Below are 27,865 nucleotides of genomic sequence, written 5' to 3'. Positions count from 1 at the left end.
GAAGCCCGTACTCCGGTGGGAGACCTTGCCGTCGGCGGCTTGTTCGCTGCTCTTGGTTGGCGTCGGTGTCTTCTCCGCGACAAGAGCTGGGTTCACGGCTTGACGAGGGCGTCCGGTACATGAACGAAGCAGCACCTCCACCAGATGTCACGGGGTCGTGACGTGGCCGAAGACAGGACTTCGTGTTGGGATTTAACTGTTTATTTGATTTGGGCGAACCTGTGCCCAGTAAACGGAAAGTTCGATTACAGCAGCAGTCTTGCACAGATAGCAGTCTCGGACTGATAGCGGCGAACGGAGCGTCGGCCTTCGTTCAACAACTGACAAGCGGCGAAGCGCGTTGGCATTTATACTCTTGCCATGAAATGTTCTGGTGTTATCACTGGCGGTGGCGTAGGTTCCACAACAATCTGTACCGTTCGCACAGTGGGCTTGATCTTATCGAAATGATCTGCTACAGTACGGAACCTTCTCGAAAACTGCAGGCGTGGTTTGCGCTGAGAATCGTGTGGTGTTTTGGGACGATAACGAAAACTTGGGAAATGAAACGTGGCAATATGTAATGTTTATAAAATACGTAGGCAGTACGGCAACCACTATTGACGTTTCATGAAGACTAGCGTCTATTTAAAAAGTAAATCAGAGAGCTGGCGTAGCTGTGTGGTAGAATGCTTGACTGCCACGCAGAATGCTTGAGTTCGATTCCTGGTGGAACCCTGAAATTTATTATTGGCATTCGTCGGGTGGCCAACGCTGCCTATGTCAGGTTTTTCTTAACACTGACAAATATTCAATGCCTTAGTTGGGTCGACGCTATAGATGTCGGGTATTCTTTAACGTTCACGCGTTGAAACTGCCCATGTGTGATCTCGTCGTTCCTGAAGAGAGACTAAGTGTCAATCACCTGTGGCACATACCCGCTTACCAGCAACACATACTCACCTGTGAGTATGTGCCATTGTCTGGTGGGAATGGTGTGACGACGTTCGCGACGCAATTGTGACATTATTCATGTCCTGACCAGTGCGTCTTATTCGTCAAACTGTCTTACCCTTCCGTGCAAATTTCGGTTCACGCCAAGTTAAGGAGGGGGGGGGGGGACCACGAGAGCGCCCAAACGTAAGTGGCTAGTTAGATAGATAGATAGATAGATAGATAGATAGATGCGCTCAAAGTCGCCGAAGTTCGCTAAGAAATGCTTCGCATTTAAAAACGCCAGGCCGGCGCGGAAGGCACAGCAAAGTCACAGGGAAAGCTACAAGAGTGGCATTTCAGAGCCTTTTCCAAACACTCATTAGGTGTTTTGACAACACTCACTGCAAGCACACTTGCTTGATATCCACTAGGGCAATAATAATAATTTTTTTTTGGTAGTAGGCCGGCATTCGCTATGTCATTTTTTTCTTCATTCTTCTGAGAAGCGTGGCATCCGCTAAACACTTGCAAGGAGTTTTGTGCCAGTTGTTCTTGCAGTGACTGACGACGATGAGGAATTATGGCTGAAGTGGGTAGGCGTCTCACTTACAGGGGAACAAGAACAAGCTTTTCTAGTAGGTTGGAGTATTGGACAACCCACTCGTTGCGCTATTCACATTGTGCGACGACTGGTTCTTCTTTTGCTGTTTCATGATATTCTTAAAAGAGAAAAGAAGATAACAGTGAGCCCCGTAACTGTCTGCATCAGAGTGCGACATCTCAACAGTAGCTCACGAGCACTGTTGCATTCGTTACCAAAAAAAGTAACTAAATACGTTACGCATTACATCAACAAAAAAAATTGGGAGATACCACGTACAGCCCACTGGCAATCGATGATATGCAAAGCACGAATGAGAAAGGTTCATTTGTCACTTATAAATCAGCAGAACGTTACGAGGTGGAGGTAAATGATGCCTTACATGACCTCCGTGTCTTGATTATCCTGTTCGGATGTGTAGTTTACCTTCGTCATCTATTCATGTCACGGGATACCGACTTAAGTATATGTGGAGCTAGCGAAAAGACCGTGAGCACGCTATGAGCGTGGTATGTTGCCATGTTCTTACATGACACGCGAGTCAGGATTATGTTTGCCCCAGTCATATACTTTCGTCATCCATTGACGTCACGTAACAACAAATTTGGTATACGTGGAGCTAGCGAAACGGCCGCGAGCACATCATGAAGAGCCCCATATACTCCAATGTAGCGTTGACGCGCGTGCACTCTGGGCACAGCGACGCTACGTTAGCAAAACGCCAGCACTCTATAATCTGACGCAAGGCGTTACCAGCGTTTGTCGGTGCGGCCCGACGGCAACCGGTGCGAAATGCGACATGCTGCACTTTGCGCCGACGCGTTAAGGTACTACCACACTGGCGGCGCCGCGCTCTCCCGCGCGCCGAGAGCCGCTGGCGAGACGCCGCTTTTCTCTCTTTCTTCCACCGAGCGTCGTGAAATTTCTGCCGCCGACCGAATCATTCGCTGGGTTATTAAAGATGATGGTCTTTCTTGAGATCTTTGACAAAAAAAATTGATCTGTCTGTCTGTCTGTCTGTCTGTCTGTCTGTCTACATTTTGTCTGTTTGTCCGTTCTTAACGATACCTCAAACGACCAACCCCTTCCGCAGCGCCCACCAAAAATGCTCAAGGTTTATTGTGCATAATTGAGCGATTGTGTGATAAAAACAATTATTGCGCATATTTGAGGTACCATAACAACACGTCGATGTTTTTTATGTGAGTGTTTATACTAGAGAGGATGCACACAAGTAATTAAAAGGATCGTTGCGTTAAACACGCTGCGCTGGCAGTGCATTGCGATGCTCAAAACGGTGAGTGTTCCCAACGTTTTGCTTAAAAACACAAGGTGGTGGCAACTGTTCGTCACTTTGCGTCGCCTTATCGCGTCCGAGAAGGGAACGCACTTTTTTCCGCAGGCCCGCATTCTTTCCGTCGTTTTAGAAGATTAATGCCAGATGGTGCTCGTGTATACCGTCACTTTATGCGCTCGTTCGCCTCCGCTGCACACTTGAGGCACTCCAACGCAGCGCGTCCAGAATACCATTCGCTGATTTTCTTGCGCAGAACATGAAATAAATATTTTGTTCACATTCTCCGTACGCAAGACTATCGTCTTTCGACGACATTTGCAGTGTAACATGCAGATCCGGGGCCATTTTTTGCCACTGCTGCCGGCTACCGCTCAAGCAAACCACCAATGAGCGTCTGCTTTTTCTCCCTTCATTCTGACATCAGCGGCGCCTCCTCACCCGCGCATTTTAGGGGCGAAGCTCTTTATTGTGGCACCCGTTCATCCCTCGTAACCGTTGTAGTATGTAACAAGTATAACATTATGACCTCCAAAATGGTGCCGGTGAGAGATTTCTTCTGTGCGTTGTTGAACAATAAAAAATAGTGCTCAATGTACATGCCAATGGCTGCTAATAGGGAATGAGAGACAGGAGCATTCGGCTTTTAGTTAGCGCGCACGCTGCGACCCTATTAGCAGCCATTGGCATGTACATTGACCACCATCTGACAAGAAAGGGCTGCTACGTTATTCTCGCTTGGTGATACCTCTTTAGTTTTAGAAAGGTTTAGCGAGCGTTGAGCCGCAGTGCCATGAATACAGTGAACTAGTATATACCATGAATGAACTCGAGGTGGCTAAAGGTGGGAAGTTGATACGAAGTGCAAGCCGTAAGAAAGTAAAAGCCGGATTCTCCTGTCCTTCATTTCCCATTAACAGCCATTGGCGTGTACATTGAGCACTATCTGACAGGAAAAGGTTGCTACATTATACTCGCTGGGCGTAACCTCCTTGGTTTTAGAAAGGTTTAGCGAGCGTTATGCCGCAGTTCTATGAATACAGTCAACTAGTATATACCATTGTAATGGTTAAGGACGTTCGTCACAATGTTTGTTTATAGCGGACGAGAAAGGATTGACATGAACAATTCAAGCGAACAAAAGAAGCTTTATATTGTACACTAGAGAAGGAAGTGACAGGAGAAAATAAAACTGTATGTCCAACCCTATACGCAAAGCATCACGCAACATGCACGAGAGTCAGACCACCAGTAACATGCGCAGCGTTCGCGGCTACGCTAACTCAGTGTCCAGCGCGTATAGTTCTCGGTTCGTAAGAAAAAACCGCTGTCTCACAGTTTGGGTCCCCGTCGTCCCGACATGAAGCGGTCGTTGACGCGCGCGAGGGCAAGGGTGGCACGGCTGGAACAGCTGACGGCACACGGATGCGCTGCCGTGTGCAGCGCCGTTGAGTTTGACGTCGCGGCAAACCCAGCAGTCAGGGTCGGAACTCCTGAGGTCCAGGATCAGGCCACGGCTCACGAGGACCACACCCGGTAGGCCTCGGCCACGAACCTGCTTCCGGCCGCTGCACCCAGACAGGAGTCGTCAAGCAGGCCCCGTCCTTGGACCTTGTACTGGCCGACGGACTCGACCCCGAACAGACACACCGGAGCTCGACCTGGCCGACACGTACGGGTACCACGTCCGGCTCAGGAACGCTGCCAGGAACTCATCCTCTCGAGCGGCGCACCGCTTCGTCTGCTTTCGTGGCCTCAACCCTCGAGCTCTCAAGCCTAACATCTTCCGAAACTGCAAGGCGTGATGAGATAGGGGGCCCGACGAACGCCGAGGTGCAGGGCAGGAGGCGGTGACAGGTGATCGGGAGCCGGGTGCGTCTCGATGTGTGATGCTATGGTGATGGTGCCGCTTGGCGGAGTGGGGGCGTGGGTACGACTACGGAGCAGTCAACCCGCATCAGAGACGCGACGCTCCATGCGTGTAAATGGCCAGCCCGTCCAGCGAACAGCTTGCGTCGAGACGCGATGCTCGGCGCAACCGCGACCATTAGCCATGCCACGTACATCGCTGTGCCGAACGTCTGACCACGGAGACGCCTTGCCGAGATCCGCGATGCCCTCGGCAAAGAAGATTACAGCAGGCCAGGCCGCACCCCGAGATGCAGTACTCGTGCCCGCTACGTCACCCCTGCTGGTAGTTGGACGGCAATAGCGTGGACAGCCGCGTTCTCTGGCCGTAACCTGGATCGCCTGTGTCCGACGCTTCGGCCCGCTGTCTCCCGTCTGCTGCTGCTTCGGATCGTCCCCAGCCATAAAACCTACCGCCACGTAAAGATCATACGTGGCCCAATCGTGGCACGCCACCTCTTTGGGCCACCACACGTCATCAGCTGATTGGCTGACCTCACGCGCACATTTGGCTCGAAATCGCAGGCGCCTTTCCCCGCACTTCCGTCGTTGTCGTCGTTTTTTCCACTCATCACAATAACCCCCCACACAAGAAAGTTGTTTCCACAAAACAACTTTTCTCACATAACAAAGTGATGAGGGACAGAAAAACGTGCAGCTTCCAACAATATCCGGAGATGACACTAATGGAAACGCCGATCTGTCTTTACAATGATACAGTCTAGAAGAATGATAACTTTTTCAATGAAACATGTATACGGGCAACAAAAACCAATCACTGCACAAGATTCAATTCTCTTATGTACTAAACAGTCCGAAACTTCCTGGTATGCACTCGAGTTCTTAAACAACAGCAACTCAGTCTTCTAATATAGGCTGCCTTCAATCAGTCTTCACAGAGGCTGAGTTTATCAAGTCCAGCTTACTTGATATTCTTCTGCAAGCGTAGCATGAAACTAAGCAGCGTTTTCGAGCCCTCATTTCTTTTTCCTCAGCGCTCACCCATGCCAGCAAAGCCTCTCTACTCAGCCCCATCTCCTTCCCTAGCTCAACTAGCTTTCTCTTGTCGTCCATTCTCGTCTGCCACACAAACAACGTGAGGCTCTCAGATGTAACGCGAGAGCTTCGTCCTGTCGCGGACGCCATAATTGTAATGGTTAAGGACGTAATGGTGAAGGACGGAGGTTTAGCGAGCGTTGGGCCGCAGTTCTATGAATACAGTGAACTAGTATATACCAATGTTATAGTTAAGGACGTTCGTCACTATGTTTATAGCGGACGAGAAAGGATTGACACGAACAATTTAAGCGAACAAAAGAAGCTTTATATTGTACACTAGAGAAGTAAGTGACTGGAAAAAATAAAACTATATGTACAACCCTATACGCCAAGCATCACGCAACATGCACGAGAGTCAGACCGCCATTAATATGCGCAGAGTTCGCGGCTACGCTAACTCAGTGTCCAGCGTGTATAGTTCTCGGTTCGTAAGAAGAAACCGCTGTCTCACAGTTTGGGTCCCCGTCGTCCCCACATGACGTGGTCGTCGACGTGCGCGAGGGCCATGGTGGCAGGGCTGGAACAGCTGACGGCACACGGATGCGCTACTGTGTGCAGCGGGCCGAAGCTTCGGACGCAGGCGATCAAGGTTCCGGCCAGGGAACGCGGCTGTCCACGCTACTGCCGTCTAACCACCAGCTGGGGCGGCATTGCCGGCACGAGTACTGCATCTCGGGGCGCGGCCTGGCCTGCTGTTCTCTTCCTTGCCGTGGACATCGCGGATCTCGGCGAAGCATCTCCGTGGTCTGACATTCGGCACAGCAATGTACGTGGCCTGGCTAATGGTCACGGTTGCGCCGAGCATCGCGTCTCAACGCAAGCTGTTCGCTGTACGGGCTGGCCCATTACACGCATGGAGCATCGCGTCTCCGATGCGGGTTGACTGCTCCGTAGTCGTACCCACGCCCCCACTCCGCCAAGCGTCACCGTCACCATAGCGTCGCACATCGAGGCGCAACCCGCTTCCGATCGACTGTCAGTGCCTGCTGCCTTGCACCTTTGTATTCGTCGGGCCCCCTATCTCATCGCGAGGTTTTGTAACTTTCCGCCTTGAACTGGCGTTCTATAGTTTTCTCATTCGGTCAGACAGTTTTGTTACTTATTAGCCTTCGTGGGTTTTCTGGTTCTGTGTTCTATGTTTTTCTTTCGTGCTCTGTCATAAACGTGGTGTGTGTTGCTACCGCGTTTTCTTAAAGTCCGTTTCTCCTCGCACGACACGCAAAACAAGCGTTGACGAGCCTTAGCCCCGATAAAGAATATTTTCATTACAACCATGAACTCGAGGTGGTTAAAGGTGGGAAGTAGACCCGAAGCGCAAGCCGTAAGAAAGTGCGTATGCCACCTCTCGTTTAGTCCTTGGAATGTCCGCTAGATGGCGGTGCTTCTATGTGGGGAATATATGATGAAAAGACGCGAGATTGTGTACTTGGAGTGTTGAATGAATGGACGAACGGACACACAGACAGATGTCATGGATGGACGCGTGAACGGACGGTAGGGGCGGATGCAAGGACGAACGCAGGGACGGGCACACGAACAGATGCATGGACGGTCACACAGACGGACGCATGGATGCACGAATGCTTCGCCCCACTCTCCATCATTCACTCCGTGGATATGCTGCCATGTTTTTGTGACGGAGGGACGTTGGACGCACAGAAACGCGCATGCGTCAAAGCAACGCAGCGCAGCACGCGCCTGCATTAATGGCAGGACCGGAGCCTGGCGCGGCAACACAGGCGTGACCCGACGAATTGAACGCCGGTGAGCACGCGCACCGCGTCATATCAAAATGTATTTGCGCCTTGACTTTGGCATGTAGTCATGTTCTCACATGACACGCATCTCATGAACATCATGTTTGCACCAGTCACACCTTCGTCATTCATTGACGTCACGTAGTACCAATTTTGGCATATGTAAAGCTGGCGAAATGGCCGTAAGCGCATCACGAGTGTGGCATGTAGTCATATTGTTACGAAACACACATGTCCTGATTGTCATGTTTGCATGTGTGATTTAGCTATGGCGTCTGTTCGGGTCACATTATACCGAGTTTGGTACATCTGAAGCTCTCGAAATGACTGCGAGTGCATTATGAGCGTAGAATGTAGTCATGTTGTTACAAGGAACGCAGCTCATGTTGATTATGTTTGCACCAGCATCATACCTTCGTCATCCATTCACGTCCCGTATAGCCAAAATGTAGTATAAGTGAAGCTAGTGAAGCAGCCGCCAGAATATCATGAGCGTGGCATGCAGTCATGTTGTTACAAGACAAGCATATCATGTTTATCATGTTTGCACTAGTCACAAACCATCATCTTTTAACGTACCGTAATATCAAATTTGGTATATTTAACGCTAGCGAAACGCCCTCGAGGGCATCGTGAGCTTGGCATGTAGTTATGTCGTTACATGACACGCATGTCATGATTTTCATGTTACGTTTTGTCGCTTGTGTTCGCCATGCAATCATGTCATACCATACCAAGTTTGCAACGTGCCATGTGAATGAAACCACCGTAAGAGCTGCAAGACCAATATATGTATATCATGACATTCATGACGTCCATATTATGATTTTCATGTTATGACTTGTCAAATATGTTCTTCATACAGCCATGTTATACCATAGCAAGTTTGGTGTTGATACCATTATCGAAACGGCCAGGAGAGCTAAAAGTAGTATGCAGCTAGATAGATAGATAGATAGATAGATAGATCGATAGATAGATAACTAGATAGATAGATAGATAGATAGATAGATAGATAGATAGATAGATAGATAGATAGATACGCGCAAAGCCACTGAAGTTCGCTAAGAAATGCTTCGCAATTAAAAGGAACGCGTTACCACCATATGTTACCAAAAAAAATTTAACGCGTTACCGCTACAGTTACGAAAAAAAAGTAAGGGACGTTACCTCTGCCATTACTCAGTAATAATAAATACTAATTAGGTTGTTTTTGCTGCAGGAACTTTCAGTAACAATATTTTGAAGGTCTCACTTAATTTTTATACAGAACTTCTCAGCCAAACGATGATTTTACTAAAACGTTGAGGTAACTAGAATTGTTTGTACGAATGTACTGAACCTTAGCAACGTCATATAGCCTAAAGTTAGTGTCCTCCATAGTTGCATGCAATGGCTTCGTACTTTAGCACATGGTGAAGCTACTTCTCTCAACATCACATCATACACAATACGAGATTCAATCATCAACGCCCTCACACGAATTCCCTCAGACTAGCCCAGTTATCTGTTCGCGCTCCGCTAAGGACGCATCACCGGACAATGAACAAACTAATGGCAATTGTTTCAGCGTGCTTCTCCTGGAAAAATAAACACGTAAAATTTGTAATAATAAAGAATTGTTTTATTGACCTAGTCGTCTGGGAATATCTTGGTGTATAAACACGTACTCTTCTTTTTAACTGGCTTACTTACTGTGAAAATGGGGAGCGTTAATGTGAACATGTTCAAGATCATCCTCGCTCGCTCAGGAGCTTTCTAAATAAAAACGTAGCTCCACTTGCAGAAGAAAGAAGCGAAATTTATTTTCTAAACAAAGTTCCCCAGCTATTGCGAAAACCAGCGCCACTGGGTACCAGTGTTCAGCGCCATGCCTGATTATGGGCCCAGTATAGCGTTGATACCAGCGCCTCCCAGCGCAGGTACTGGGACGCTGGTTCCAGTACTCTGCGCAAAAAGACCTCTCAGGGATAAAACGGGTGTGTCCATTCGCCATAGGTAAATAAGTATATAGGTAAAATAACGCGCATTCACAAAAAATTAATAAAATAAAAATTGAAAAACAATAAAACATCGCTTGACGCGATTTGATCTTGCTACTTCATGATCTTTAACCGAGTACGCTATAGTTTACTACGCCACGCCAGAACTTGCTTGTAGGGTTGTAAAAAGACTATTTGTTCGAAGAACGCGCCGTTGAACTTCATGTTTACAAGTCGCACAGTCAAGACCGACACGATATTCCTTTCCAAATAACAACTGCGTCTTGAATCAACAGCGACAAACGGCTTCGGGGCACCGAATGACGCGCAGATATCAGCAAGAGCGCAAAGTTTTTTGAAGCATCTACATCTTAACTCTGAAAAATCTCAAATTGACTGGAGGAGCAACCACAGATTGTCAGCTGTTGCTGCCGATAGTCTTTTCTCCTTTGATAGTCTTTTCTAGCACTTGCTATTGGTCAACGAGTACAGATGATATACATGTCTTGTTTGGTAGATATCCACGCACACGAGTGAATATTAAGTATTTTTTTCGTGCAGGCGACAATGTGGCAGTACACATCCGGCGTGCCAGATTACGTATTTGCAGTTATATGGATACCTGCAACTAAGAAACCACCAAAGAAATTACTAATGCAATCTGCTGAAAACGTTTACCAGTATGTTAGTTCACTAACGCGTACCAAATTTCCAACTCAAAATTGCGTGTTCTTACGTGCGAGTCAGAGAAGTACCGGCTCCTGCGCTCAGAAGGAAGCTTTCGGTGACAGCCTACGTTGCTGAAAGAACGACACACCGATCGTCGCCGCTCCTTGTGCGGGCACCGCACACGCGGATAAATGGTCGATTTAGGCCCAGGGTTGTCTAAACTGTACTTTACAGTCATTTTTACACTTTAGAATTGTGCCCACCTAATGTTAAAAGCGCCGGCAGTAGGTACAGCGACGCGGGGGGCATGATAGGCCTCGCTGGAACGGGGCACTGGGTAAGGCTGCTTTCGAAGCAGCTGAGTTGCGATAATTGAAGTTTCTTCATTTGAGCTTGCAATAGTTCTAACTGTTGTCTGAACTGTACCTGAAGTAAGTGGAAGGGCAATAAATGCCAGATATGCATTTACGGAGAGGAGATGGCGAGCGACAGCCGTTTTTCTGGCCTCCACTGGCATGAAACAGCGGGCGGGTCAGTGTACAGATATATGCAGTTATACTAGTAGCAACAATTAAAAAAACACCCATAGAAATACCAATGCAATTCACTGAAAACGTAAGCCAGGGAGCCAGTTCACGAAGGCGTACTAAATTACCAACTGAAAATTGCGTGTTGTTACATTTCAGTCGGAGAAGTGCCGGCTAAGTGCAGCCGGCAGCTTTCGGTGACAGCCTGTGAAGCTGAAAGCGCGACGTTCGATCGTCAGCGCTCCTTGTGCGAACAGCGACACAAGACAAAATAGTTGATTTAGGTTCATGGATGTCTATACTATACTTTGAAGTTATTCTCACACTTTAGAGTTGTGTGTACACGAACCAAGAAGCGCCGGTAACATATAGACCAACGCGGTGGCACGACAGGTTTAATGCTCGCTGGGCCGGGCACTGGGTAAGACCACTTACGTATGCTCGGTATCTGTTAGGGTAGCATCTCTCCCTGCCATCGAATCAAGCGTTTTATATTCAACGACACCGAAACAAACCACGGCACACGCTACAATAACATGCACGCTGCAGCTGCGCTGGTAGAAACAGCGCGTGCTCGAGTATTCACCAGCGCTTTCCAGTGAAACATCCAGCGCTTCCAGCGCTTCGCAGTGCGCACCAGCATCACAGCGGTTGAGCGAGTGCCCCTACCAGTGTGCCACATCTTTTTCCCAGTGTGCCCAGCGAAGTGCCAGTGAATACAAGCGTGTACCAGCGTCTCTAGCGTGTACCAGTGCCAAAAAACGTACTGGCATCACGCTGTTTTTGCAATGGGGTTGGTAAGACACATGGTATTTACAACTTGACATTGAATATGAGCAACAGCTGCATTTAAAAGTTGTCATCGGAAAGCTTGCCTCACTTCTTAGTGAATACGTCCGCACATATACACTGAATAGCCGCTCGACGGACGCAGTAGAGAACTCTTGCGTTCACTTTTAGGAAGAGCTGATGAATGCGTGGAAAGTTTTCCTTGAGTACACTCAGCGTGATGTGTCGGGGTTCTAAATGGCACCGAAAGAGTTCTTCGTCAGTCGGTGAAGAACGTCGTACAGCCCCTACCAAAGAAATCTTACTCCGTCGAGCTGGAGCTTAGGCGTGTCGCTGTACGCAGAGTCTCGTTGTCCGCAAGCTGAGAAAGTCTCGACAACTCGCTTCAGGGTGCTTGGGGCGTCGCGCATGCGCAGTACCGCCACCCCAACCACCTGGGTATGCAGGCCGCCTGCTTATCTAGAAATAAAGCTCTCTAGTGTAGCTGAGGGCTTGCTCACGCAGAGGCGACCCACACATTTAATGTGAGCTGCAGCTTCTATAGTATGCAATGACGCGATTTCTTTCCTTTCTCAGCCGGTACAGAATCGTGGTGCTGTCGAGCGCAGGGCGGAAGCTGCAGAAATCACAATGAATAGCCAAAAAACCGCCAGTTTTGTTCCGAACATTATTGTCGTGCTCTCGGAGACGGTTATTGAGACACCTGCTTGTCTGCCCGATGTGGCAGGCTCCTCACGACAAAGGGACTCTGTAGACTACCCACCGCACACATTCCAGAAGCCGATTCCGATGCCTTACCTGGAATCCGAATTCGCGTCTCGCGACCGGACTTCTCTGTGAGAGCAAGGCTAACATAGGTGGGGCCGAAAAAAAAAACACATTGACACCAACGTGTAGGCCGATATTTTTCAACCTGTGTGGACAAAGCTGATGTTTGTAAGAAATGACCGTCAGTTTTTTGTATAGTCCTATGCTTTCATGCACGCTATTATTTGCAACACGTCGTACGTGCCCCTGAGCTCTGTAGAGGCTTTCGGCCACAGCCACCAGGAAGAACTTGCAACGAATTTTGTTGGTCTTCCTGCGAGACACTGTGCTGCCTGACACGTGGTGACTATTTCCAAATTCAGGAGATGCTCAGGCAGAACAATTGCCGGCCATGCAGGCCAGGCTAACCCCGCCTGCTGCAACACCGCCACCACCACCACCACCACCACCACCAGTATAACGTTGCAACCCTTTCTTGTCGGATAGTGCTCAATGTGCATGCCAATGGGGAATGAGAGACAGAAAAATTCGGCTTTTAGTTAACACGCATGCTGCGAATTTTTGATTACTCAACAACGCACCGGACAAATCTCCCACCGGCACCACCTTGCATGACAAAACGCTGGACTGGTCACGCACTAAGACTATGACGAGGGACGAACGGGTGCGGCTTTAAGGAGCTTCGCCCCTAAATGTCTCGGGGCGCTAGCCGCCTGCGTTCGTCGTCGCTTTGACGCGGCGGCGAAGGGACGACGCCTTGAGTTGGGTTTTGGTAAGGTAAGCGTCGTTCGCTTACGATGGCGACGATACGATTGTCGGCGCTACATTTACGCGGGCTTTCTGCCAAACGGCGGCAAAGCCAGTCTTACCACGTGATTATAGAAGACGACTTAGACATCGTCGCTGTACAGGAAGCTAAAGCAGAGAGTGAATAGCACGCTGAGTGAATGGTGCAGCCTTTCTCGAAACTATTTGATGTGCGCGTTTGTAACGCGGTGGGTATGTCTGCATGGTGCCTCTTGGTAATTCAGCAAAGCCTTGATGTGAACGTGGAGTCCGTAACTACCCGCGAGGTGGGTCGTTTTATTATATGTGATTTGGCCTCACTAAGTGAAAAATGGAGAGTGATCGGTGTGTACACAGCCACTGTGATTCAAGATTGAAAGGAGTTTTTTGAAAACTTTACGTGTACTTGAAATGTGAACGTAAAATTATTTTCGCTGGGGATTTCAACTACGTTTGTTCGAGTATAGATAACAGGTGACAGAGCATACGTGTCTTCTGAAATCATCGCTTCGTGCCATGATCTCAGAGTTATATACCTGTTACATTTAGTGATCTTTGTTTGATTTGGTTTTCAGTGTGTAAACATAAAAGGAATAACAAACATTGCTCTTGGGAACTCAGCAAACTCAATGTGAAGCAATTAAAAGATGAACACTTTAGTCGCATTTTTTAGAGGCCATAGAAGTCCTAGCAAAAGAAGAATTGCAATTCTGAAGCCACAAGTGGGAACTATTTAAACAGAGCATTAAACTGAAAGCACTTGAGAGAGCCAGTATCTTGAGACACGCTGAAAAGAACTTGAAGCGCGCTTGCGTGAAAACTTGCAGCAGTTAGTGGTGGAAGAATGTACCCAGGCAGGTACAATTTCAGAGGAGATAAACACAACTAAACAGAAGCCAGAGTTGAGAGACCATGTATGATACCGCGGAGCATTTACTCGAGCTCGAGCAGAAAACTTGGTAGCGGGAGAAACGCCAACAAAACTCATGGAGTTGAGAAGAGGCATGCCTGTTAAGGTGAAATAACAGAAATAGAATATAATGAAACAAGGTACTGTACGAAAAAAGCAATAGCCGGTGCGTTTCTCAAATATTACAAAGAGTTATTCACACCAACCACTGTACACGCAGATCGTTTTAACAGTGGTTTCATTTCAATAATGCCAATATTCAATGACGAAAGGAAGGATATTTTAGAATTGCCTATACCAGAGCGAGACGTTAGAAAAGCAATTGATAAGTTAAACAATGGTAAGTCTCAGGGACCAGATGGCTTGAGTTCTGCAGTATACAAGGAATTGAAATATGTAATTTCACCTATTTTGAAGGAGGTATTTAACAGGGCTTTTAGGTGTAAACTACTTCCACTATCTTTATTGTCAGCTTACACGGCCTTAATACCAAAAAACAGAAGACCACGCGGAGTTAAGAAGTGATACTTCATAAAGACCAATTAGCCTAACCAATGTTAACTATAGAACATTCATGAAAATATTGGCCAGAAGACTCCAGACAGTTATGACAAAACTGGTTGGGTCCCACCATATATGTGGTATAAAAGGAAGAAAAATAATGACCAACGCAAACATTGCGTGATCAATCATAGAAATGCATCTCAATGTCGCCATGTTTCAATTGACCAAAAAAAAAGGCGTTTGATCGTGTCCCGCATCACTTGCTTATTTCATTACTTGAGCACATGAACGTTGGGAGTTTGATCAGCGACAGAGTGCGCATGGCTTACGCAAGATGCACGACGAGACTAGTAATAAATAAAACTGCGGATGAGCGTATACCTATATGCTGTGGTCAGTGAGACAGCGGTGCCCACTATCGCCCCTGCTTTTCGCTATTATTATTGAACAGTTCTGTTTAAGTGTAAATAATAATAGCGCAATACGCGGCTTTAAATTGCATGACGCTGAGGTTAGCCTCCGACATTGCAGTTCTCTGCACAAATTATGAGAGTATAATGGATGCCGTGAAAACTTTTCACCAGGTGTTTGGTGGTGCTATGAACAGGGATAAGTGCCTTGGTTTCTGGCATGGGGAATGGGACGTCACACGAAGAGTATTTTTTAACAATAAATGACAGGGAACAGCAGTGAAGTATTTAAGAGTGCCGCTGGAGTTCTATGGCGGCAGCGAATCATACTAGAAAAAAGAAACGCAGGCATCGCACAATGATGTAGAAAAATGAAAAGTTTGGGGTATTTCGATATTCGCACGGGCCACAACGTGCAACTTGTTTCTAGTGGACAAGCTGTGGTACGCAATGCAGGTTTTGCAATGCAGTAGGAGAAGTGTACAAAAAAACACAGAGCATTATAAGTTTTCACTTTGAGCTCTCTCTGAGAAAGGTCAAGCCGCACAAACCTCTTCAGAAAAGTTCGAGATGGTGGGCTCGGATTAGTTCATTTGTACATAAGACAAATTGTGAATCACTAGCTTTTTCTGCGTGATGTAGATGACCTTTTTTTGAGAACAGTTATACAACTAAGGTTGTTTAAAATGCTGCCGGGATTTTCGGTATCGTTAACAGATGTGAAAGCACAATACAGGGGTATATACAGAAAGTTGTTTCGTCTTTCCACTTTCCATCAGTGAGATTTTCGTTTGAGTACCTGACTGACGTATCACGTAAAAAAGTGTATAAAGATCTTGACAATGTTTTACTGCCTGCATCATTGTACCATCAGCTACGCTGTGCAAGACAGGATGTTATGAAATGTGCTAGAAAAATGCTTGTAGGGCCAAGGGTTGAAACATTTCTTTCTTTAAATTACATACTGTTACATCACAGGTTAAAACATGGTTGCAGGATAGGGGATAAGTCGTTCCATGGAGCACACATTGCCACTTAGGTAGTAAACTGCAAAGAATCGAACACGTGTTAATAGCTTGCTGGAGCGGGGTCTTTTTCTGGGGCATTTTGCAGAGGACATTGAAAAAAGTATTACTCTTAAGTCGACACGGCATCCGTTTTCTTTCGCTTAAAAACGAGGCGGGCGTACTTTATGATATAATCATACTTCTAAGCCTGCACAGTATATAGAAAACCGTATGTCCCTTTGAAAACCCGAATGTACTCGAAAGTGCTATCTGTGCGTCAATATTTTTGCCAATCTGTGTGCAATTTTTTTGAAGTCCTGAAGGGCCAAGAAAATGTACCAGACTGGATTTTGCGCATTGAGCCATTGTTACAAATGCCAACGTGTCGATCATTAGTCAGCTAAGAGCTGACGATAATTTAAGGAAGTTTGTGGGTGTATTTTGTGACACACTTGTATTTCGACCAGTATCTAAATATGTGAAATGTGAAGTCTTGATATGCAAGGCAATAAGAAGAAGCAGCGTAGCTCAGTAGTATAATACTTAGCTGCCACCCGGTGGACCCGGGTTGGAGCCCCGCTGTATCATTGGTGCTAGATTTTTTTAAATGTTGCGCGATGCGGTTACAGGCACTGGTGGCGGCGGCGGCGGACAACAGCGCGTGCCCGAGTTGTGATCTCACAACAGCTTTCGCTGTAAAAAATTGTCACGGCATGTTTTTACAGAAAAAGGAATGAGCGCAATGGTAGCCAGGAGCGCGTAAGTTTGTCTTTTATCGGCGATCCAGTAAAGAAAACAACGTTGGGTTGGCATCTATTCGAAGATGAGTTTTTCGAACCAAGTGGTCAAAACATGACCCCGCCAAACGGTCACTGCAAAGTCTGCTTTCTCAAGACGGCGTCCAGTTGTCCCTCTTTAATACCAGTGTCACAAGGACACACGGTTCATCTGAATTAACCACGATCCAGATTAGGCGCGGCTACACGCCCACATTTAATCACGATCCGGCGAGATCGGGTTCAAGACTATCGCGATCAGCGCATCGCAATCTGCCCGAGAGATCGTGATTTTGCTGATATCTGCACATCCTAGCCGAGCTTGTTGAAAGCACAATAAACGAGAAAATCGAGCTTAGTTCAATAAAAACACTTAAAAATACTAAAACGTTTAAAAAAATTTGAAGCTGTTTATATTGAAAAATATTTGAAGTATTGCATATTTTAAGATTCGTGTAGACCGCATGTAGTTACGGGAGAAGCAGACAAGAAGCAGACGACCGTTGCCTTCTGCGCTTAGTTCAACTCTCGCCACAACGGAGCTGTTGGAGCACTTCGAAGCAAACTGATTTTGAGTGTCGCAAGCCCGTCGACTACGTCGCAACGTACGCGCACTTCGTGGTCGAATGAAGAGACCTTTACACTGGTAGGAGCGACTTGAACGGACTTTAGACTGCAGAAGCGAGACACTGCCACGTAAAACGAGGTTGACACTTGGCTGCCACTACACGGCTACGAGTGGGGGTCATCAAAAATGAAAGCGAAGGTTAAGAATCTCACACAGCAATACAGGTATACGCGCTAGGAAAATTCTATTGAATGATGGGTTTATGAAATTACCATTTTAGTGGCATGCAAAGCTTTTGACGATCGAGTGGTTCTCGCACAATTAACATTGCTAATAAAGGGCTCTATAAACATACCGTATGCTCATTTTGGTCAGTGGCATGCTTTACGGCACGCAAATGCCACCTGGGGCATTTCATCTGACCCAGGCTTGAACCGGATTAGCTTGGGCCGTGTAGCAGCGGTCATAATGGTGATCGTAATCAATAAAAATTTGGCAGATCCCACGTACCTGGAAATCGACGTTATGCGAAGCATGTGGATGGAAGGTGACCATGTTGCCATTCATTTTAAACTGAGCGATATGAAATGACGCTACATACATGTAAATTGTTGCATGCACAGACATATGTTGAAGAGTTGCAGATGTTTACATAACCTGTTTGCACTTGCGCAACGATCTACACTGAAACATGCGTATTAGCAACACCAAAAGCTGATATGAAGCGCTGATGTTTGCGAATGTGCTTATTCTGGATGCTGCTACATAAATAAACTTCAGCACAAAGCAATTAACCACAATGGACGGTCACCCGACGTGATGGCTGTATCAAAGAAGCACATATGCAAATTTTATAAAATTGAGTAGGCAGCACTGCAACTACTATTACCGGTTCGCGAAGAATAAGGTCTATTTTAAAACTACTTCCGAGAACTGGCATAGCTTAGTGGTAGAATGTTTGGCTACCACACAGAATGCTTGGGTTCGATTCCTGCTGGGACCATGAAATTCATTATTTGCATCCGTCGGGGAAGTCAACGTTGCCTATGTCAAGTATTTCCTAACACTGACATTTATTCTATGCCTTCATTGGGTCGACGTTACCGATGTCGAGTATAACTTAACACCCTCGGGCTAAAATTGCTCATGTTGAAGCAAGCGCTAAAAACACACGCACTCAGAGAGGACACAGACAAGCGCTTACTAGCAACTGAAAATTTTGAAGTGAACACTAATAAATACATCACACGCATGTACGTAATTTCCGACTTCCCCTGTCATTATCAACAACGTGATATAACAAAATATGGAATCCCATAACCGATAGCACACAACTGGGAACAGACATGTGTCAAAAATTAAGAAAAAAGATGTAAAACAAAAAAAACAAAAACTGGAAAACAATAAAAACAAAAAGAAAAACGTAAAACCAAAAAAATCTGGAAAAAACATTGGGTTACGCGACTTCCAAAAAAGCCAATTCCGCATAGGTTAGTAGAACTGACGCTTATCTGATTATGGGAGTTCATATTTTATTATATTACGTTGTTGATGATGACAGGGGAAGTCGGGAATGACGTACATGCGTGTTATGTATTTATTAGTGTTTGCTTCGAAATAAAATTTTCAGTTGCTAGTATGCGCTTGTCCGTATCCTCTTTAAGTGTGTATATTTTTAGCACTTCCTTTATCATGAACCTTTACCAACACGCCAAACTGGCAGTCATCCTAAATCTAAAATTGCTCTTGAAAAAATTGCTCATGTGTGTTCTCGTCATTCCTGGGTAGATACTAAGTGTCGATAACCTGTGGCATATACCCACATCTCAGCAGCTCATACCCGCCCGTGCGTATGTCCCACTGTCTAGCGGGAAGTGTTTGACGACGTACGCGGCAGGATTGTAACATTATTCACGTCTTGTGCAGTGCGTCATATTCATCAAGCCATCTTACCCTCCCATGCTAACTTGGTACATGTCAAGTTAAAGGGGTGACCACGAGAGCATGCAGGCAAAAGCGGCTAGAAAGATAGATACGCTCAAAGTCGCCGAAGTACGCTAGGAAATGCTTCGCATTTAAAACTGATCCGTATCGTCTTGATTGCGATTACAGTGCCCGTGTGACAACAGTATACGGTACTGACCCACTCTTCGTATATTTCCGGCTTCGTGCTTGGAAAATTTATATCAAAAAACAAAACACCTTCAACACGCCTTGGTAAAAAAAAGGCAGTCAACTACCACAATTTCTTTGCAGAATGCGCAAAAAAAAAGAATATAATTTTGAAGCACTTATGCGTAAAATGGGATCGTGATGACATTATTAGTTGATTCGTAAAGTTTACTTCAATACAGGCAGGCGTTTCACCAAAAAGATTAGAAAAGCCTTCGCGCCCGCAGCAGGTAACTGCGAGAATGTGGATGGCGGTGGCTTCCGGGAAACCATCGGCGCCTTCCGGTGGCTTCAACCACGTGCGCTCGATGAGCAATCCAGCTCCACCTAGTAGAGATCAGTGGTGAAAGGAGCCCGTAGAAGTGCCGGTTTAGCCGCTAATGTTGGCAACGGGTCGGTGGTGCTTGTGTGGAAGTCGGTGGCGGTGGATGACACCTTCTGCATTCTATTGCGGGAGGCGTAGTGACACTAGTATATGAATTGATCGACGTGGAAAAGCCATGCGCGATGTACCATGCGGAGGACAGCAAGTGATTGGTCAGCGCGTAGGGTCCAGGTGCACTAGTACTGCGACGCGTCGAAGGGAATATTTGTATTCGAGTTACACGTTTGCTGGTTTACGTCCCTCATTGAGAACACCACAGGAGGCATGTCATAGAACAGAATAGGCGCGCAATCTGGAGGAGGATCAGTCGGCATCCCCGGACTCGGAGAATACCCTTCTGTAGCCGGTGCATGAGGGCTTGTGCGCAGGTTGACATGGCCGATGGCTGTCTGTGAGGCAGGCGCGAAATGAGTGGTGTGCTCTGCCATAGGCAGGTCGGGCACGTCGTACGCAGGCGAATCGATCATGGTTGCAACATCTCACACGTTCGGCTGTGTTTTGTGAGGGCATGAGCTTTCACTGCAGGATACATTGGAAGTGATGATAGCAACAGCTGGCAGGATGCGCAGAGCACTGACATAGACAGAAAGTTGCTTTCAGACATCGTCCACGGGGAAGCCTTCGTAATCGGGAGGCTAATAGCGGGCCTGTCGATATCCCGGGCCATGTCAGACTCCAGGGCGTGCTGCGATGTAGCCGTCGTGGAGCCTGACATGTCAGATGGATCGTAGACTGTGGAGGTCGAAGAAAACATGCGGGTGGCGAACGTCCCTGAACGACCATTGGCCGATGACCTAATGGCGGGCTGGGCGTTGGCTGCAGGGACCTCTTCGTTGGTTGCGAGAATCACTGCGCTAGTGGCCGGACTAGGGACTAGTCTAATGCAGCCCAAACGACCTGAACCTCGTCGGGGGAAGTGCTGAGGAGACATTGCCGGGGAAGTTTGGTCAAGGCAGGGCTGCAGGCTGGTTGATACCTTGCTCTGCGACGCCGGGGAAATCTGCCAGGCGCGGGTCAACGGAAGTGGGCGGTACATACAGCCGTAGCAGGTGAGCACTGCAGAGCGTCATATGGCTGCGGGCTTGTGGTCGAGTAGGCAGAAAGATGGCAAAACTCGACCGGCATCACGTCGAGCAAGAGGACGTGCATAAGCAGCTGGTCCGTGACTCCATTCACAGCGAGAATGACGTCGAGCCGCATGAACCAAGCCTGGGGTAAACGTCGGGTAACGGCGGCACTGGCGGGCAGAGTCACAGAAACATGGCAGCCGATGGCTCGTCGAAGAGCCAGCGAACACCTACCACTTTAGAAAACGGAAACTGTGCCTTTGAACTGTTGTATCAAAATAATATGTAAATAAGTAGCGGTGTCGTACGATACCGTGAGGCAAGATGGCGCTGCTAGTACTATCATCGTCAATAATAAACAGACACATTTTTTGCTGCAGGTAGGGGGGCTCACTGCTAGTTTCCGCTGCTCGCTCGTTGTGGTATTTTGTTTTTTTATTGTTGCTAAATTACGGTTATCGTCTGTAATTATCACCAGTTGACCTAACTGGCTTCGACTGGCAAAGAGAAAGTCAATCAAGAAAGGTCTGCATCATTTATTGCGAGTGTCTGAGCCAGTACAACCGATGTATGCAGTCACGTCCGAACAAAAAATCACTTTTTCATACCAAAAGCTTTCAACTCATGTGTAAACACTCTTGAAAGCTCACAAGCATATGCACTTAACTGGACGTCGATATCGCTGAATGAACGTCGCTCTCATTGTGTTGCGGCGTTCGTGTTTAATCGCATAAATTTAGGACAAGCGTCTGATTTTGCCATCCGACTGCGGCGCTTCCTAAGTAGTGTTGATCTTGAAGTGAAGTCAATGCATGATGTAGAATCGGGAACGAAACTTGCACATTGTCAACAAATAGCTCGCGCAGTGAGAGCAATGTAGTTTCGCTAAATTTCTTACATTGAGTACATTGGTACATTGAGTACTTTACAATTGAGAAACACCGCGTCGTGTCGTCAGGGTAAGCAAGAGTTTCTCATTATCAGCCTTGAGCCTATATGATAGGTAATATGTTTTTAGGTTATAGGCACAAACATATTTCTGGCTTGTAACGTTTATCATCAGAGTTGAAGGAGCACTGACATCAAATTTAGTCATGCCAAGATTTTTGCGTCAGCGAGTAGCTATAGACCCTGTAGCAACAATTCGCGACCTAAAACGCAACTGAGGGATGAATAAGTATCTCTTTTATTGATTCATATTACTGGGATCTACTGCAATTCAAAAACGGCCAACAATCCCGCCCTCCTCTTTTTAGCGCTGGGAGCACAAGCAGTGGCGCTACCTCGCGATCACCTCCGGATCACGCCTTGGCTGACCGCTTCTCCACAGAAAGAGTGACGTCACGCTCAGCTGCTCCACAAACATTCATTTCGTCTGCTAGGTGGACACATTCAGTCATGCCTTGTCACCTGCATTGCTGTCGTCGCCATACAAAGTGTCGACTCGTGTTCAATACGATAGTCTGGAGCTTGGAATCCCCAAGATTCGCGATGTCGCGAATCATTTTTGCTTCGATAGATCTTTTGCAGAACAGTGATTTCGAAAAATACGCCGTTCCATGCCGGTCGCATGGAACGTTCCCGAGGATGCACGCTTCAGTGATGCCTCGAGCAAAAATGGGAAGTCCTCGAGAAAGTTAATGAAGAGCTATCTGAAGTGCATGCTTCGGTCAACAACCTCGAAGCACGCAATTTTTCACTCCAGTCACGACTCGATGACTTGAAATATCGCTCACGGCGAAACAATCTTCTCTTCTATGGTTTTCCCGATTCCAAAAAACATGGCAGGAGACAGAAGCCAAACTAACGTCTGAAATAAAGTCAGTTTTAAGTACCTTCACAGGCAGCCCGATTGAGAGGGCACACAGGCTACGTTCCTTTTCTCCTACCAAGTGCTGCCCGATAATTGTCAAGCTTACTGACTTCAAATCTAAACAGCAACTTCTTTTGCTCCGAGGCTAATTAAAGCGAAGAAACATTGGTGTATCGGAAGATTTTTCAGCAACCACCCACCTTGCCTGCAAAAAGCTAACGGAATTTCGTAACAATCAGCCTAATCCTGCATGCTTTACACTTCACTAAATAAAATGCTAGGTAACGGCAAGTGTTATATCTACATACTAACCTTGGCATCGTTGAAGAATCGCAATCACAAGCTTTTTATGCAGGCCACGCTCGACATCAACCTACAAACAGTTCAGAGTAGGGAAACAAGAGGGGAGACGGTCTATTACCTGCTTCTGCAGCTAAGCTATTCTTTCTTTATTCAAACACAAGAAGCATTGCTAACAAGTCTGACTCCGATAGATTCTTGCCCCGCCGCGGTGGTCTAGTGGCTAAGGTACTCGGCTGCTGACCCGCAGGGCGCGGGTTCGAATCCCGGCTGCGGCGGCTGCATTTCCGATGGAGGCGGAAATGCTGTAGGCCCGTGTACTCAGATTTGGGTGCACGTTAAAGAACCCCAGGTGGTCAAAATTTCCGGAGCCCTCCACTACGGCGTCTCTCATAATCATAGAGTGGTTTTGGGACGTTAAACCCCACATAACAATCAATCAATCCGATAGATTCTTGCCGCGGTAATGTGAATGCACTTACTGAAACGTGGCTTTCTTCAAATACGCATGACAATGATCATGACAATGTTTGATAATGCGCAAAACTTTACTCTTTATCGCTGTGATTGCACAGTGCACCGAGGGGGAGGCGTGCTCTTAGCTATATCAAAATGCCTTCCATCGTCATGCATACAGATTAATCACGACATTGAAATAGTATGGGTTCTGCTAACAATTCGTCACTTAAAAATTATCCTAGGGGTGTGCTACCGGTCGCCTTCATCTTCGGAAACGTTTACAAGCGAACTCCACGATTCCATAAACATGGTCGCTTCGCTTTTTCCTTTCACGCCTCTGTTTCTACTAGGCGATTTTAACCTGCCCAACTTAAACTAGAACACTGATCCACCAAGCTTATCACCTTTTCCAGTACAGGCCAAGGATTTCGTAGATATGTGTTCTGTTTTTGGCCTGTGTCAACTGGTGACCCAACCTACAAGAATAACCAGTATCACTTCAAGTACCCTTGACCTAATCTTGACCAACTCGCCTGATCTAGCCTCTGAAATCACTTATATGCCTGGTATCAGTGATCATTTTCTGCTTGCTTTTCACCTGAAAATGCCACCCCCAAAACGAACCAAAGTGAAAAAACTCATAGTCGATTACAGTAATGCAAATTTCGATGCCAATAATGACGAACTGTCGAACTTCGTTCCTTCCTTTTTTTAGCAAGTTCGGTGATCGCTCTGTCCAATCGAACTGGGATATTCTTGCTGCAAAAGTAGCCGAACTTACTAAGTAATGCTTTCCTAACCGAGCTATCATTTCTAATCACCAGGCACCATGGTACAACACCTACATCAGACGCCTATCTAACCGTGAAAAACGACTTTACAGATCAGCAAAACTAGTGCCTTCTGAAGACCGTTGAGCGATTTACGAAGCAGCGCACAACGCTTGCCTTACCACCCTAAAATTCTCTCAATTACATTTTCTTTCTCGAACACTCCCAGATATGCTTGCGAATAATGTTCGTAAATTTTGGCGCTTAATTAACCCTTTACCAGATAACAGCATAGTTCTAGTAGATGACTTTGACAATCCAGTTCCTACTGACATGTGCGCCGATCTTTTTAATGACACATTTGAAAACAACTTTTCTCGAGTTGATAACGTCATCCAACCCCATGTGCAAAACTTCAATTATATTGCCATGCCACCAATTTCCATTGATCATTCTGGTATCGCTAAACTCATAGATTACTTGCCCATTCACTCATACCCTGGCCATGACAATATTGGTACGAAATTTCTGAAAAGCACCGTTACTTACAGCTACGTGATACTAACAAAAATATTTCAAAAGTTCTTAGATACATCAACCATTCCTACACAATGGAAAATCGGGAGGGTGGTCCCAACCTTTAAATCTCGTAATAAACACTATCCGAAAAATTGTCGCCCTATTTCATCAACAAGCACTTCCTGTAAATTATTAGAACATGCCATTTTCACGAACCTCATTACCTTCCTTGAATCGAATTCTTTTTTTACGCCAGCAAAACATGGTTTTCGCAAACATTTTTCATGCGAAACACAGCTCATATATCTTACTCACAAACTACATCAGGTTTTAGACCGTTCATCATGTGCTGATTGCATTTTTTGAGACTTCAGTAAGGCTTTCAATAAAGTCTGTCACCAACTACTGCTCTTCAAATTGATCCTACTAAATAGCGATAATAGTTTACTGAAGTGGATTCAGTGTTTCTTGTTTAACCGTTTTCAATACGTTACTGCTAACAATCACAGTTTGTCATATGCTGCGGTCTACTCAGGTGTACCACAAGGGTCAGTTCTTCGTCCACTTTTGTTTCTAATTTATATTAATGACCTCACGTCTTCACTTTCTTCTATAATTCATCTTTTTGCAGATGACTGCGTCATTTTTCGTGAAATAACCAGTAATAAAGACAGTTTAGGCCTCCAATCTGACCTTAACACAGTAGCAGCTTGGTGCAGCACATTGCGGATGGACTTAAACATCGCTAAATGTAAGGTTATGCGCGTAACTAGATCTGCTAACACCCCACCAAAATACTACTTAAGCAACGTCCCGCTTGATCCAGTCTCCTCGTATAAATACCTGGGCATTCTTATCACATCTAACTTATCTTGGGAACTACATATTGCATACATTACTAATAATGGCATTCCATTATGAACTAATAATGCTAATCTCATGTTAGGCTACATACGTCGTAACTTTTCAAAAGCATCGTCTGCACTAAAACTTCTGTTGTACAAAATATTATTATGTTCCAAACTTGAATATGCATCATCAGTGTGGGATCCTTACCACGATAACCTGATTACTTCACTTGAGCACGTACAGAATAACTCCGCCCGTTTCATACTTTCTAACTACAATCGTATCGCCAGTATCAGTTCAATGAAATCCAGCCTAGGCCTTCCTTCCCGTGCATTCCGTCGGAAAATGTCTCGTTTGAGTACATTTCACAAATTATTCCATCATCTCACCCTACATAACCAATTAATCCTCAATACTCCGTACATATCCTATCGCATCGACCATCGTCATAAGGTTCAAATTGCATCCTGCAACTCCCAGTGTTTTTATTGATCATTTATACCTCGTACATCAGTAGATTGGAACCACCTTCCCGAAGACATCGTCACTATTACTAATAACAATATTTTCCGTCAAAGATTACTTAGTATTGTATAAGCTAAACGTTGCTCAAAATTGCATTGTGTTCACCGTCGTTGCACAGCTACTATTCTATAATCAAGAGATATTTCTTTGCTTTTTCTTTACTTTTTTATTTATAAGTTTATTGCATTGTTTATTCTTATGCTATATTTTCTCTGCTGTACATTCTGCTGTATAATGTGTATTTTCTATGCCGCATATTCTCATGCTGTATTTTCCATTTCCTCGTAATCTTTATTTCCTCTCCCCTCTATAATGCTATATGAAACTGGGGGTAAATAAAATAAAATGAAATGAAATGAAATGCTCGCTCGTGTGTCTCAGGTAGCTATTTTGGTGTGTTTTCGCGTGCAAAGCAATCAGGTATGCCCAGAGGGGTCAATGCAATATAGCTATCGCGAATAAGCACCAGCGGAATTCCTGCTTGCCAGTTTCTTTTTTTCGCCTCCTGGTGGTTAACATAGTATTACCAATTCTACATGGACGCAAAGTCTACAGATGAACTAAAATTCAACGATACCTGCGTGTTACTTGTTAGCGATGATATCTGACTACACGCTTTTCCACTTTTGATAGCTTGTGGTCATTGTAACGCATACATGATATGGATAGACATCCTGATTGGGCTATTATCGTGCGTTGAACTAGACGACTGCAACTAACCAGCAACTCACAACAATTCTCCGACATGCTGACCGACAAGGACACGCTTAATCATGTTCTCTTTCTCGCCATTATTTTAAAAGGGCTTGTTATCATGATAATTTCACAAAATCATTCAAACCGGTGCGATGAAGATCAGACGTGACGAGCCATGGCCGGGCCAGACTGCACCTGCGCGGGCTAGCCCGGCAGTTGACGAGCGAGTGCGTTTCTGCACTTCAGCGCCAGTCGGCGCCACGATAAAAACACTCGGATCGTACACGTCATCGCTACTACGGCTTCGTCACTCAGGATGATATTTGTGGAATGTATGACATTGAACACGTAGCACTAGTTTCCATGTCGCAGGGCAGTTTACTTTTCGTTTTTTTTCTTTAGCTTTTCTACGCTGTTTGACATCGAATTAAAATAACTTTCACGCTACAGATGCCGTTCAAATTTGGCCAAGAAGACCTATGCATACCAAGCGATCGAATGATGGGCCCATCTCGATCTTGAAATTTGATGTCAGTGCTGCTTTAAGTTACACAGTTACTGCAGCTAGAATTTCTAATCGCAAGTATGACCAGTGTGCTGAGTATGCAGCGAACGTGTATGCTAAAAGAACAAAGTTATGAGGTGGGTGCTTACAGATTAAAAACGCCCAATTATAGGAAAATAAGCTTTAGGCATTCATCCTACATTTTTTGTTAGTGCTCATACAGTACACTGAATGACTGCTTCGATCTGAGCACAATACTTTTTTTCTTAGACATGTGGATAAACCTTCAGCACCCTATTGCAAGCAAGGACCTCTGAAACCACTTGGTGCCGCATGATGTGAATGTGCCCAAATGACGAATCAATAAAGGTCACATTTGTTACACACTTGTTATTGTGTTTGCTTTTTCAGTGCACTTGCGCTTTTAAGCTGCAGTTGCTTTCTACTTGCTACTTTTAGATATTTCGATATAAATGCGTACTATTTCGCAGTGTAGTTGTGCATAAGTCTAGATTATGTACGTTTCAACTACCCCTGTGATTTCCTATATTTTTTCATGACGGTAGTGCATATAA

General features: G+C 45.9%; 1 protein-coding gene across 1 annotated transcript in view; it reads left to right on the top strand.

Moving 5' to 3' along the window:
- Nucleotides 1-27,865, top strand: part of nompB (intraflagellar transport protein 88-like protein nompB) — a 1,761,410-nt gene that overhangs the window by 520,321 nt on the left and 1,213,224 nt on the right. The gene's annotated exons all lie outside the window — the stretch shown is intronic.

This window comes from Rhipicephalus microplus, chromosome 5 (genome assembly GCF_043290135.1).
Source record: "Rhipicephalus microplus isolate Deutch F79 chromosome 5, USDA_Rmic, whole genome shotgun sequence".
Taxonomy (NCBI): Eukaryota; Metazoa; Arthropoda; class Arachnida; order Ixodida; family Ixodidae; genus Rhipicephalus; species Rhipicephalus microplus.
Note: the sequence above shows the minus strand (reverse complement) of the source record. Positions and strands in the feature narration are given on the sequence as shown.